This window comes from Polypterus senegalus, chromosome 9, assembly GCF_016835505.1.
Source record: "Polypterus senegalus isolate Bchr_013 chromosome 9, ASM1683550v1, whole genome shotgun sequence".
NCBI lineage: Eukaryota > Metazoa > Chordata > Cladistia > Polypteriformes > Polypteridae > Polypterus > Polypterus senegalus.
In genome coordinates, this window is record NC_053162.1 from 160951089 (window position 1) to 160964611 (window position 13523).

Consider the following 13523-nt stretch of genomic DNA (forward strand, 5'->3'; position numbering starts at 1 on the left):
CAATGAAAAGAATAATACAGCTTGTTTCAAATTGCATTTTTGTGATTAGAGATATTTATTAAGTAAAGCCATACCAATTAATAACCTTTAATTATGAGCAAAAATCCTTACTATTTATATTTCTTGCATTGTTTTTGGCCAAAATGTTGGGTGCAGCCCACTGATATTTCCAGATAGTGGAAGTTAGTAGTATAATCTAACATCATTATATGGCTTGTTTAATAAATGCTATAGTGATACGTACTGTAGTTTTTTAGTATTCCCACTTTAGACCAAAAAATTGTAAAGTGGAACAACTGACCCACCTTGGCTACAAAATGTGAAGTTACATACTTGTATGTCACCAAAATCCCCCTAGCTTTACTCCTTTACCTCCTTTTCCTTTCATGGGAAGAATGGAAAATAGAAAAATATACAGTTTATATACATACTGTAGAGAATATATATGTCAGAGCATCAGAAAAATCTAGACACGAACAGGACATTCAGCCCAACAAAGCTTGCCATATCTGTGCACTTCATTTTTCTCAAAATACATCAAGTTTAGTTTTCAAGGTCCCTAAAGTCCTACTGTCTACCACACTACTTGCTAACTTATTCCAGGTGTCTATGGTTCTCTATGTAAAGGAAAACTTCCTAATTATTGTGTGAAATTTACCCTTAACAAGTTTCCAACTGTGTCCCCATGTTTTTGATGAACTTATTTTAAAATAACAGTCTCAATCCACTGGACTAATTCCCTTCATAATTTTAAACACTTCAGTCCTGCCACTTCTTAATCTTCTTTTGCTTAAACTGAAAAGGCTCAGCTCCTTTAAACTTCTCTCATAATTCATCCCTTGCAGTCCTGGAATCAGTCAAGTCACCCTTCTCTGGACTTTTTCTAGAGCTGCTATTTTGTAGCCTGGAGACCAAAGTTGTATCCAGTACTCCTGGTGAGCCATTACCAGTGTGTTATAAAGCTTGAGCATAACCTCCATGGACTATATATAAGGAGAGTAAGAGAAATAACCTTCCAATAAAAGTTCTCTTCCCAGACCACTCACCATGCTAAGAGAGAGACAAAGAAACCAGTGCCTTTTCAACACACCGTCAGGGCTTTATAACCACTTAGAAATGGTGCATGCAGTGGAGCAGCCACTGGCACTACTGTGTGACACATGGCTGTAATTTGTTCAGCCCGCTTTCCAAATAAACTCAAATAGCATTAAAAGCAAATGACAAATGGAGGCAATAGCAGCTTATGAGCAGTCTAAAAATCACTTCCTTTGTTCGGAAATATGCTGCACTGAAGACAGGAGGTGACATCTGCACCCTGGATACCCAGCTCTTCAGTGTCTCTGTCAGTAGCACTTTAAACAAGTCATCGTTCAATAATCCAATTCATCAGTCAGTCTGTTAGACCTTCTTCATTTCACATTGATGCATTCACGGCAAGACGTCTCTACAAAGTGCTGGTTCTTGGAGATCCGTATGATTAGCATTAATGTGTACTGAGCAGCCAGGAAAATTACAAACTGTCAGTTAAACAAAATATGTTCAGTAATAATAAAGCTACCTAAAATTCGTAGTTCCCAGGTGTCTCCTATTGAAAATATTTAACAAACTAACTAAAGAAAATATAAATAAGAAATGATCTGTAAGGAAATATCAAAAAAGTCTACATTTTCTTTCTTTCTTTCTTTCTTTCTTTCTTTCTTTCTTTCTTTCTTTCTTTCTTTCTTTCTTTCTTTCAAGGCATCTGTGCTCAAAATCTTTTAAAATGTAGTTGATGGCTCTAAATATAAAGTTCCTTCTACTGGAGTTTATATAGGAAGGTGACTTATTAAATAACCATAATTCACTTGTGCCTGCTAGAAATGCAAAGTCCATGGTGTGCTTGAGGGCAGTAGACAAATCTGTTTAGAGCACTGGTTCAATTCATACCGCTAACTTGCAGAGAGACCCTGAACAAGCCATGTCACCTAGCTGTATTTAAGTAATAAAAACCCTTTCATCATTTCAATAATGAACCAATGATGAAGCAGGATCATGAGGGTTCAGAAACTATTTTGGCAAAAGTAATCATAAGACAGGAATTGAAGACATAATATAGCCCAAATCTAAAATGTTATGATTTTTCAAAAGACAATCACAATCAATATTATACAAGTATTTTCATGGTGTAATTGTAAATCTTATTATTAGATTGTTTGGTTAACCAATTGATTAATTCATTCATTTATTTTCTAAATGAAAGTTATTCAAATAAAGTGTTCGAGAAAGGCAGGGCTTATCATGGCGATATCAGGTGCTTCAACCAAATTAGAGCATGCTAAAACATTCATCCATCCACATATTTCAACCAACTTAACCCGGATATAATGTTTGAAGCAAGCTATAGTCTGTCTCGGCAGCTATTGATGTAAAGCAGGAACAAATGCTCCTTTAGAGCATATGGCGGTTTCATGCACTTAGTTCTATGGTACAATTCAGAGTTACGGTCAATGAAAGCAGCTGGCCGAGACCTTGAGAGAATGTCACGTAAAACTGGGCTCACTGTGCATATCCATGCTTTCTGTGACCATCAAAGGGCTTACAGGGATGCACTAACTGCAGCCAAGAACACACATTATGGCAGAATAACAGAAAGATGGGCATGATAACCCTAGGGTGGGTTTTGTTTTCTGTTGTTAATAAACTATTTCAACCTAAATCTAGCTCAATTACCTCCTCTACCTTGGAAGTCTTTGAACAATTCCTCCACTTTTTCTGCAATAAAATTAAATGTCTAAATAATTCAACTAACAAAAATCCATCATCCATTTCTATATTTCCCTTTCTTTCCATTCCATCCAGCTTTTTTTCTACATTTTCACCAGTCACATCTTCATTTGTTAGCAACCAGCTTTGTAAGATGATACCGACTACTTGTGTACTGAACCCCATCTCCACCATACTTCTTAAACCATGCCTTCATGCCATAATCCTGACTGTTATGATAATAATAGATACATCCCTTGACACTGGCTTTGTGCCAGCCATTTTTAAAATCACTTCTGTAACCCCAATGTTAAAAAAGTCTGGTCTTGATGCTGACAATCTTTACAAGTTTCGGCCTATTTCTCACCTTTTCTGTCAAATGTTCTTGAGTGTGTTGTAGCCTCCCAACTCACCAATTACTTAACTTTTGATAATTTGACAGAACCCTATCAATTTGGTTTCTGGGCACAGCACAGCTGTGAAAATGCTCTGCTTTGGGTAACTAATGATTGGCTTATGGCAACTGAGTCTGGACAAACCAGCATATTAATTTTGTTAGATCTTAGTGCAGCATTCAACACTGTCAGACATGACATTCTACTGTCCAGAATGGAGAACATGCTGGGTATCGCTGGCACTGCCCTGCAGTGGTTTACGTCCTATCTGACTGACAGGTGAGAGCTTAATAGTCTTGGCAACAGCAGATCCAGCTCAGCGCTGGTCGTGAAAGGGATTCCTCAGGGCTCTTTCCTTGGCCCTCTGCTCTTCTGTATCTACTGTATATGCTTCACCTTGGCCATATCAATTGTAGCTATGGACTGAGTTTTTATGCAGATGATGCTGAACTCTATTTCAATGTTAAAAGTGAAACTTCACCAGGGCTTTCTCAGCTCACAACTTAAAACCTGGATGGAGCAGAGCTCTTTCAAATTAAATTACAACAAGATTGAACTCCTGTAAATTGGCACTAAAGCTCAACTGAAAATGAGCTCCTTCTCAGTCACTCTTGACAGTGATCTCACCAGACTTTCTTCTGATGCAAGGAATCTTGGTGTCGATTTTGATTCCTCTCTTTCTCATTCCACCCACATAAACCACATTAAGAAACTTTCTTATTTTCTCTTCCACAGCATACCTTATGTTCACTCATTCCTCTCCTTTTCTAATGCTGAGAAACTTGTCCGTCACTTGTCCATCAAATCCCACATTGATTATTGTAACCCCTTACTGGCAGATGCCACTTCTGATCTTATATCACAGTTCCAGTTGATTCAAAACTCTGCTGAAAGAGTCCTAACCCAAACCAGCAACAACAAGTACATTAACACCTATCTTGCTTCACCTCCACTGACTCCCTGTGTCTTACAGGATTGAATATAAAATTCTATTATTAACCTACAAAGCTTTAAATGGCCTTGAACCGGACTACATCAGTGACCTTCTCCAGCATTCTGCTCCTCTTTGCCCACTAAGGTCCTCTGACTCTTGTAATCTTGCTGTGCCCCTTACTAACCTGCACTCTGTGGGTGACAGAGCCTTTAGTTGTATAGCACCCAGACTTTGGAATGGCCTCCCTAAATTAATTAGATCAGCTGACTGCATTCATTCTTTTGAAAAACAACTTAAAACTCATCTGTTCAGGAAGGCTTTTAACTTAACCTGACATTCTGCCATCTCTTTCAGTTTTCCTCTCTGTCCAGATGCTCAGTATAATGAGTGTGTGTGTGTTTTATATCACAGATTATGTTATTTGCTAGGCTTTTCTTTTAGCATTCATTTTAGTATTTTACTCTGGTTTATTGTCTTTTATTCTATCTAATGCTTTGTATATCCTGTATCTCTCTATTTTAGTGTTCCATTCAGGAAACATTTGTATCCAATGTTACATATACCCGCTGTTTCTTTCTGACACTCTATGAAGCACCTTGAGCCTATATAAGGTACTATATAATTTAAATATTATTATTATTATTATTGGATGGACAATTTAGTACCACTGATAAGTTAAATATGTGTGCGGGAGTAAACAAACTTGAGAACAACTTATGTAGACAGCAGGAGAACATGCAAAGCCTACACTGACATGGACCAATGGACCACGGAGGCAGCAGTGTCAACTGCTAAACCACAATGCTATCTCTTTGTGATGTGAAAAAAACCCAAATATATATGAATAATGTTTATAATGAAGACAGGTGTTATATAAAAATTAAAGTGTTCTTGTTTTCTTTCTAGATTTGCATTTTGAAGGAAGATATTTTTTATAAAGTTGTTCATAAGGTTATGACATTGTACTTATATACTGGAATATCTAAATATCACACATTTCAAGTCTGCTTAATTAGAAGATATGAATAATAGAAGACAGAAGGACAACATTTGGTGTGGATAAAAACATCTATATAAGTGAGTGTGTGTGTGTGGGTGTGTGTATGTATACTATATATCTTTTCAAAGGGCAGTTCTAAGAGTTGATTTTTGAATTTTCTATGTTAAAGTCACAAATTCAAAGCCATATAGTATGATCAAACCGCTTTTGTGGTAAAAATGTATTAAAAATTAGTCAATTATACAGGGGAATACAAATGAACCTTTTGAAAATGTGATTGCTCAATAAGACTACAGAGAATAATAATAATAGCTCTATGAGGAAGATTGTATGTGAAAATGTGATTGCTCAATAAATACTTTACAGGAAAATAACAGTACCTGCATGCAATTGTTGATTTAGAGAAAGATTTTCTAGACCATAAAACATAGGCATATTAATCCAGTAACCAAGGAGTTTTCTTCTTTTTTCGTAATTCTTGCGTGTATTTGAGGGAGGCTGATGTCGGTGTTGTGTATTGTAATATTTCTTGAGCTCTATCTATCCTTCAATGAAACTCCTAAGCTGACACCACCCCACCTCAACATTTGAGAGCAGTAAAATGTAAGAATCTGGACCAAATCTGTATCAAAAGAGGTTATCTTATTTACTAAAGCCAAAATTAAATACTGTCATAATAGATTAAATGCCAACAATATCCAACATAATACTTTAGCTTCTCGCCTGCCTCAACTATTACCTTCTATAATACAGGTAAAGCATAAGTAATAAAGACAATTCTTACAGTGCAGTAACTGAGCAGCAATGATACAGATTCAGATCTTCCTCTTTGTCTTCAGGATGATCTCTAACTTTTAAAATCTCTTTGGGATTTATTTATTAAGTTCGGGCACAAGTGCACAGAAACTTTTACTTCCTAATTAACTTTTGCCTTAAACAGCACTTTCCTTTCTGAAGTGATGTAATATTTTCTTTTTTATGTTTTATTAATTTCTTTTCAAGAACATAATTTTGCATACAACAAAGCTGTTATACAAGAAAATTCTTCAAAGTCAAACTAGAAAAAAAAAATCAGAAAGTTAGAAAAGAATGAGGAAAAAAAGACAAAAATCTAACAAAACAGTATATTCCTTTGTTTAAAACTAGATAATTTTGTTCTATTAAGTCTGATAGCATATTACAAATATACTTATAATTAAGGTAAACAATTCTTTACATGGGCAGCACGGTGGTACAGTGGTAACGCTGCTGCCTTGCAGTTAGGAGACCTGGGCTCACTTCCCGGGTCCTCCCTGCATGGAGTTTGCATGTTCTCCCCGTGTCTGCGTGGATTTCCCCTGGGTACTCCGGTTTCCTCCCACAGTCCAAAGACATGCAGGTTAGGTGCATTGGCGATCCTAAATTGATCCTGGAGTGTTTGCGTGTGCCCTGTGGTGGGCTGGTGCTCTGCCCGGGGTTTGTTTCCTGTCTTGTGCCCTGTGTTGGCTGGGATTGGCTCCAGTCGACCCCCGTGACTCTGTGGTTAGGATATAGTGGGTTGGATAATGGATGGATGGAATTCTTTACATTATTAATATTTCCTTATTTCTTATTCAGTTCTTGCTAACATTTATCACATATTCTATTATCTAAAAATGTATTTCTACAAATAATAATCAGTTAATTATTTCAGCACATAATACTTCAGCAATATAACAGCTTAGTTCAAAAGTTTCAGTTATTTGTGCAGCACCTATAACTGGAACTGTTTTTTGTGGTTTTAACTGATATCCTGAACTCTGTGTTCCTGTTATTGCTTAATTTTCAGATCACCCTCTCTAACAGTCATGTATTCACATGCCAATATTAATTTATTAAATATCTGAGTGCTAGTTAATTTCTGACCAAGTTCGTTTCTTAAGCCAAGTGTTCACTGGTGGGCCATGGTGGTCTGTTTTCTTAGCAGTGTTTCCTGTACCCACTGCAGTGTTGATGTTGCTTATTGTGCATATATACATGTCGTCTGCTTTGGTGAAGCTCTAGTCTGGTGTTGGGAGTGTGATTAACATATTTGCTGGCATCTGATATTTTATACTGTACCTGGGGCATCTGTTGTGGCATTTAAAATCCTTAATGCATTTATTGTCTCTTTGCCTTTTTGTTTTGTTGGCCTTGGCTTGATGCTGTTTTTTGGTTTACTCTAGTTTTGCAAAAGGTCTGTTTTGTTGCTGATAGTTTGTGATGTCGACTTACAGTGGCAACGTCCAATTGTTACAAGCAATCTCTCCAGTCTAGCACTTGATTGATTAATGCATCAGTACTGCTTCAGTGCATTTAATTTAAATTCTTTTGACATGAGTGCTTTATTAAAATAGTTCATGTGATTTTGTATTGGAAATTCATATTGACTAATGCTTCCCTACAGAAATCTAAATTTACTGCTAAAAATTTGGTTTGGGAGACAACTTGTCTTTATGCAGTGCAAATGAATGACCTGCTTCAGTCTCTCCAATGCTTTAAAATTTGTCTTTCTCAAGAATCTGACTGTGAAATAGTTTGTTTAACCTTAAAACCCTAGGACTAAATGAAATGCATACTTTCCGAAACTGCTAAAGCAAATCTCAGGCAAGCTGGTAGAGCATTGATACCCATTCAGATGAGACAGAAAACCACCAGGCTGACCCGCAGTAAACCCAGAGGATGTGGCCAGCACTTTTGATGATTCCAAGATAGAGAAACATGCTCACATTATTTCAGGGCACTTGTAAATTACAGATAAAGATAAAACTTGTGGGTTGGCTGAAACAGCAGTTATTCACGGCTCAGTGTACTCCTCATTCATGCACAAAATTTGAGATTTCGCCATTGTGCACCTGCCTGTCCCTGAGATCATTCTGGAAATATTTTTAAATGCAGAACTCTGATCATACTGCTAGGGTAAGACTTTTCAAGATTAATTAAACATTGACAAATCTTCATTATGAAAAGAGTAAAGAAATATCAGAAGAGTATGAAAAGGTGTAAGGCCTTTTTTGTTTATTTTTGACATTGGTTGTATTAATTTGTTTAAATCTCATAGGACTTTATTCTGGTAGGCCACGCCAGAAGGTCGCCTGGTATGCACTGGGCTGCCATGGATTAAACAATTAGGTCAATGGAATGCAGCAAGATCAATATTTTAAAAGGAGAACCCACAATGATACCATTGTGTAATAACAGAAACCACCAGAGGTCAGAATGCCCTACTTGTGTCAATGGTGCCCAGGACATAGTTACAGCAAGGGCACTGGATGAAGTTAAGGGTCATGGGAAAGCAAAGAAAATTTCATCAGACCATTAAATTGCAGCAAAGTGCTTAACACCAAACACTTGAGACCTGGTCAAATATCATAAAGGATGTCAAGGGTACCTAGACATTTAAGAGTGAATTTGACCCCAAGTGTACAGAGACTCCTGGAATGACAGATGGAGCTCTGGCTGGACCATTCCAGGACTTTAAGATGGTGTTCATGATCTCAGAAGTAGATAATTGGCCAGAAAGTGACCCCCAAGGTGGTTGTGAATAGCTTCTCCCTGCTAGTGGCCCCTGGAGCTTGCAGATGCTAAGAGGAAAAGGTTAAGATTTTCCAGAGATGGAAAGAATGAGAGAGTTGGGAGAGTTATATTGTGCATGAGGCATGGCAAATCTGCAAACCTTCTGACCTGATAAACAGGCCCAATGGAATGACTAGGGTCTGAACTGGATGCAGTCAAATGTTGTTTTGTGCAGTCCATTCAAACATTTCCCACCTTATGTTTTTTGTATTAAAAAGCTATTATGGACAGAATTCTTATTGTAAATACTATATTCAAATTTGACTCTAGTTGTTTGTAAGGTAGATAAAGGTGCCTTGATTCAGAAGCTCCCTAACCCAAGAATAATGTGTAGAGCACTAATAACCTTTTGTTAAGTTTGACTGATTCTTGAGTTAAATAAATTAAAATTTCTGTTTTTGTGGAGTTTACTTGCAATGTGTGGAACATGTAATTTCTCAAATATTAATTTATTATTGCTATTTAGAACTTTTTATTTTATTTTAGAGCAGATTTTCTTGATGACTCTATCTATCTATCTATCTATCTATCTATCTATCTATCTATCTATCTATCTATCTATCTATCTATCTACAGTGCATTCGGAAAGTACTCACAGCGCATCACTTTTTCCACATTTTGTTATGTTACAGCCTTATTCCAAATTGGATTAAATTCATTTTTTTCCTCAGAATTCTACACACAACACCCCATAATGACAACATGAAAAAAGTTTACTTGAGGTTTTTGCAAATTTATTAAAAATTTAAAAATTGAGAAAGCACATGTACATAACTATTCACTATTTTTGCCATGAAGCTTAAAATTGAGCTCAGGTGCATCCTGTTTCCCCTGATCATCCTTGAGATGTTTCTGCAGCTTAATTGGAGTCCACCTGTGGTAAATTCAGTTGATTGGCGTGATTTGGAAAGGCACACACCTGTCTATATAAGGTCCCACAGTTGACAGTTCATGTCAGAGCACAAACCAAGCATGAAGTCAAAGGAATTGTCTGTAGACCTCCAAGACAGGATTGTCTCGATGCACAAATCTGGGGAAGGTTACAGAAAAATTTCTGCTGCTTTGAAGTCTCAATGAGCACAGAGGCCTCCATCATCCGTAAGTGGAAGAAGTTCGAAACCACCAGGACTCTTCCTAGAGCTGGCCGGCCATCTAAATTGAATGAAAAGGGGAGAAGGGCCTTTGTCAAGGGGGTGACCAAGAACCCAATGGTCACTCCGTCAGAGCTCCAGAGATCCTCTGTGGAGAGAGGAGAACCTTCCAGAAGGACAACCATCTCTGCAGCAATCCACCAATCAGGCCTGTATGGTAAAATGGCCAGACGGAAGCCACTCCTTAGTAAAAGGCACATGGCAGCCCATCTGGAGTTTGCCAAAAGGCACATGAAGGACTCTCAGACCAGGAGAAACAAAATTCTCTGGTCTGATGAGACAAAGATTGAACTCTTTGGTGTGAATGCCAGGCGTCACGTTTGGAGGAAACCAGGCACCGCTCATCACCAGGCCAATACCATCCCTACAGTGAAGCATGGTGGTGGCAGCATCATGCTGTGGGGATGTTTTTCAGCGGCAGGAACTGGGAGACTAGTCAGGATAAAGGGAAAGATGACTGCAGCAATGCACATAGACATCCTGGATGAAAACCTGCTCCAAAGTGCTTTTGACCTCAGACTGGGGCGACGGTTCATCTTTCAGCAGGACAACAACCCTAAGCACACAGCCAAGATATCAAAGGAGTGGCTTCAGGACAACACTGTGAATGTCCTTGAGTGGCCCAGCCAGAGCCCAGACTTGAATCCGATTGAACATCTCTGGAGAGATCTTAAAATGGCTGTGCACCGACATTTCCCATCCAACCTGATGGAGCTTGAGAGGTGCTGCAAAGAGGAATGGGTGAAACTGGCCAAGGATAGGTGTGCCAAGCTTGTGGCATCATATTCAAAAAGACTTGAGGCTGTAACTGCTGCCAAAGGTGCATCGACAAAGTATTGAGCAAAGGCTGTGAATACTTATGTACATGTGATTTGTCAGTTTTTTTTATTTTTAATAAAATTGCAAAAACCTCAAGTAAACTTTTTTCATGTTGTCATTATGGGGTGTTTTGTGTAGAATTCTGAGGAAAAAAATGAATTTAATCCATTTTGGAATAAGGCTGTAATATAATAAAATGTGGAAAAAGTGATGCGCTGTGAATACTTTCCAGATGCAATCTATCTATCTATCCATTTTAAATAACAGCCTGAGAAAATAAATCACTCTGCAAGCGAATTATGATGACAGAAGTTGCAAAATCAACCAGAATGTTCAAGCAAATTATAGATAAAAAACCCAATCTAAATCCGTTAAGTAGTTCTCTCCTGAAAAGCGGACAGACATACAGACATACGTTGGATTTTATATATATAAAGATGAAAGGTTTAATACTTTAAGAAAAGCAACTAACTGCTTGATGTTATTTCTATCTTGGAAAGTGTTTGCTACATTTAAAAATATACAGATTAATACATAAAGATACAAAACTGAAACTTTTTGATGATACCTCATGCCAGCATCCAATGGCATTGTCCCTTTGTGTGGCATCTAGTAGATCGTAGATTGAGAATGAATCTAAGTAAGCAGACCAACAAGATTTAAGGTGTAAAAAGTGCAGAGTGTTTATTTTAAACTACAGCAAAGGATTAAAGCGTCCACAATGCCTCGTATAAAACAGTGTCTTTGGATAAATAAGTTAAAATGTCTCCATTAAGAGACAAATAAAAATCACTTTCAGGGAGATAAATTAAAGCCAGAGTGTTGAAATAAAAACGTAAATCTCTAGTCCCCTTGGAAGCATGGATACTGACAAATTGAAGTTATCATAATAAAGTAATAAATGATATGGTGATACCACTGTATTTTCCTTAGTGTGAATCAACTGGAATTGAAATTTATTCTGTCTTCAAATGTTAAGTACTTTTGGCTTTTAGGCTATTTTAAATATCTTCTCATTTATTGGAGTGGATTTTGTATTGTATTGTCATCTGCCATCTTTGACAACTCATATTTAATGTATATTCTGATAAACTTTTGTCAACACAACTGTTGGAATTAGCTGTTAGTTAATTGACAGTAACTTGATTTCTACTTTGCACAACATGAGCAAACACTGCTGCCTTCTACTCCTATCTATCTATCTATCTATCTATCTATCTATCTATCTATCTATCTATCTATCTATCTATCTATCTATCTATCTATCTATCTATCTATCTATCTATCTATCTATCTATCTATCTATCTATCTATCTACTATGTTCATAACCCCTTAAACGTACCTGTCTCTCTCTCTCTCTGAATTACACACACCAGTTTGCACCTGTATTAACACAATTATCTGCATATATGATCATGTCATGACAATGGATAAAAATTAAAAGATCAGTGTCTGTCTTTCTGTCTGTCTGTCTGTGTGACCTTCCTGGTGCATTACAAATATTTTTAGTAATAAAATTCACTGCACTTTTCATTCCAACAGATGGGACATCATAGACTTTATCCATCCATCTATTATCCAACCTGCTATATCCTAACTACAGGGTCATGGGTGTCTGCTGGAGCCAATCCCAGCCAACACAAGGTGCAAGGCAGGAAACAAACCCGGGCAGGGCATCATAGACTTTATCATAGATTTAATGGATTCCATAACAAATGGCATAAAACAGAGACACATACATACAGAGATACATTGCATGGTGCACTCCAAATGTTAATGCTGATGTCTATAGGAAAGGTCCTATATAAAAAATGTATTATTATTACTTTTATTATTACATTGATTACTTACTTACTTAGATTTCAACCCTGCCTAAGGTGGGTGTCACAGCTAGTGGATATAACAAGTGGCCACTTAGTGTACATGCACTAATGTAATGACAAAATTATCAGTTTAACTATTCATCCACCCATTCAATGGAAAAAAAAAAAAATTATTTAAATAGTGTTGTGGTTGATTTTACAGGCAGACAACTCATACTTGTTTCATTTTGGTGTGGATTGATCTTCACTGGCCTACCACTGAAACCTGAACATCAGATTAACCTAAGTAATTTACAGAAATTGACTTTTTGTTGTATTTAGAAAGGTAATCATCTGGTCATCCAAGCCAGAGAGAATGTTTAGAGACTTCAGATAGGTTTAGCTGTAACTACCTTTAAAACTTTATAAAAAGAGAGAAAAAAGGCTCATTTTAGAAGCTGGAATGGGTACTTTGGTTGACGACCTAATGGATAAAGGAAGAGGTCCTTCCTTGATAAGGACTCATGGAGTAATAGCTGGATCATCACCATAAGTATTATATTTTTTTTATATTATACCATAAGTATTACATTTTGAACATCAGCCAGCATGTCACTTATCATATGAGGCAGAGCATCAGGATCTCATTTACTTTAAATAGTGGCATGTAAAGGAAAATAACACTGACTTATCTTTTCCTTCCACTGGAAAAATGTGTACATGACAAATAGGGTGCTTAATCACTTGAAGCTTTACTGAAAACACTTACAAATGCATGCCTATTTAGCATTAAGCTGTTGAACTGGTGCTTCAGAATATTGTCTACCCTTGAAAGCTTAAAAGAATTAAAATGTATTGTGTGGGTTCAGTACTCAGAAAGTCTGCAACATGTTTTGTACGGAGTCTAATTAGGAGTGTGATAGCAGGGAAACTCAGAGTACTGTGTGTTTGTCAATACAAAGACCATGTATCATAGTACAACATGCCTTATTTCCCAACAAGATATAAAAACAATATTATAATTTAAACAAATAAAATACATATGTGATTAATTACTGGGTGATACGATCCTTGATTCTTTGATTTGAACAGTTGGTAACAATCTC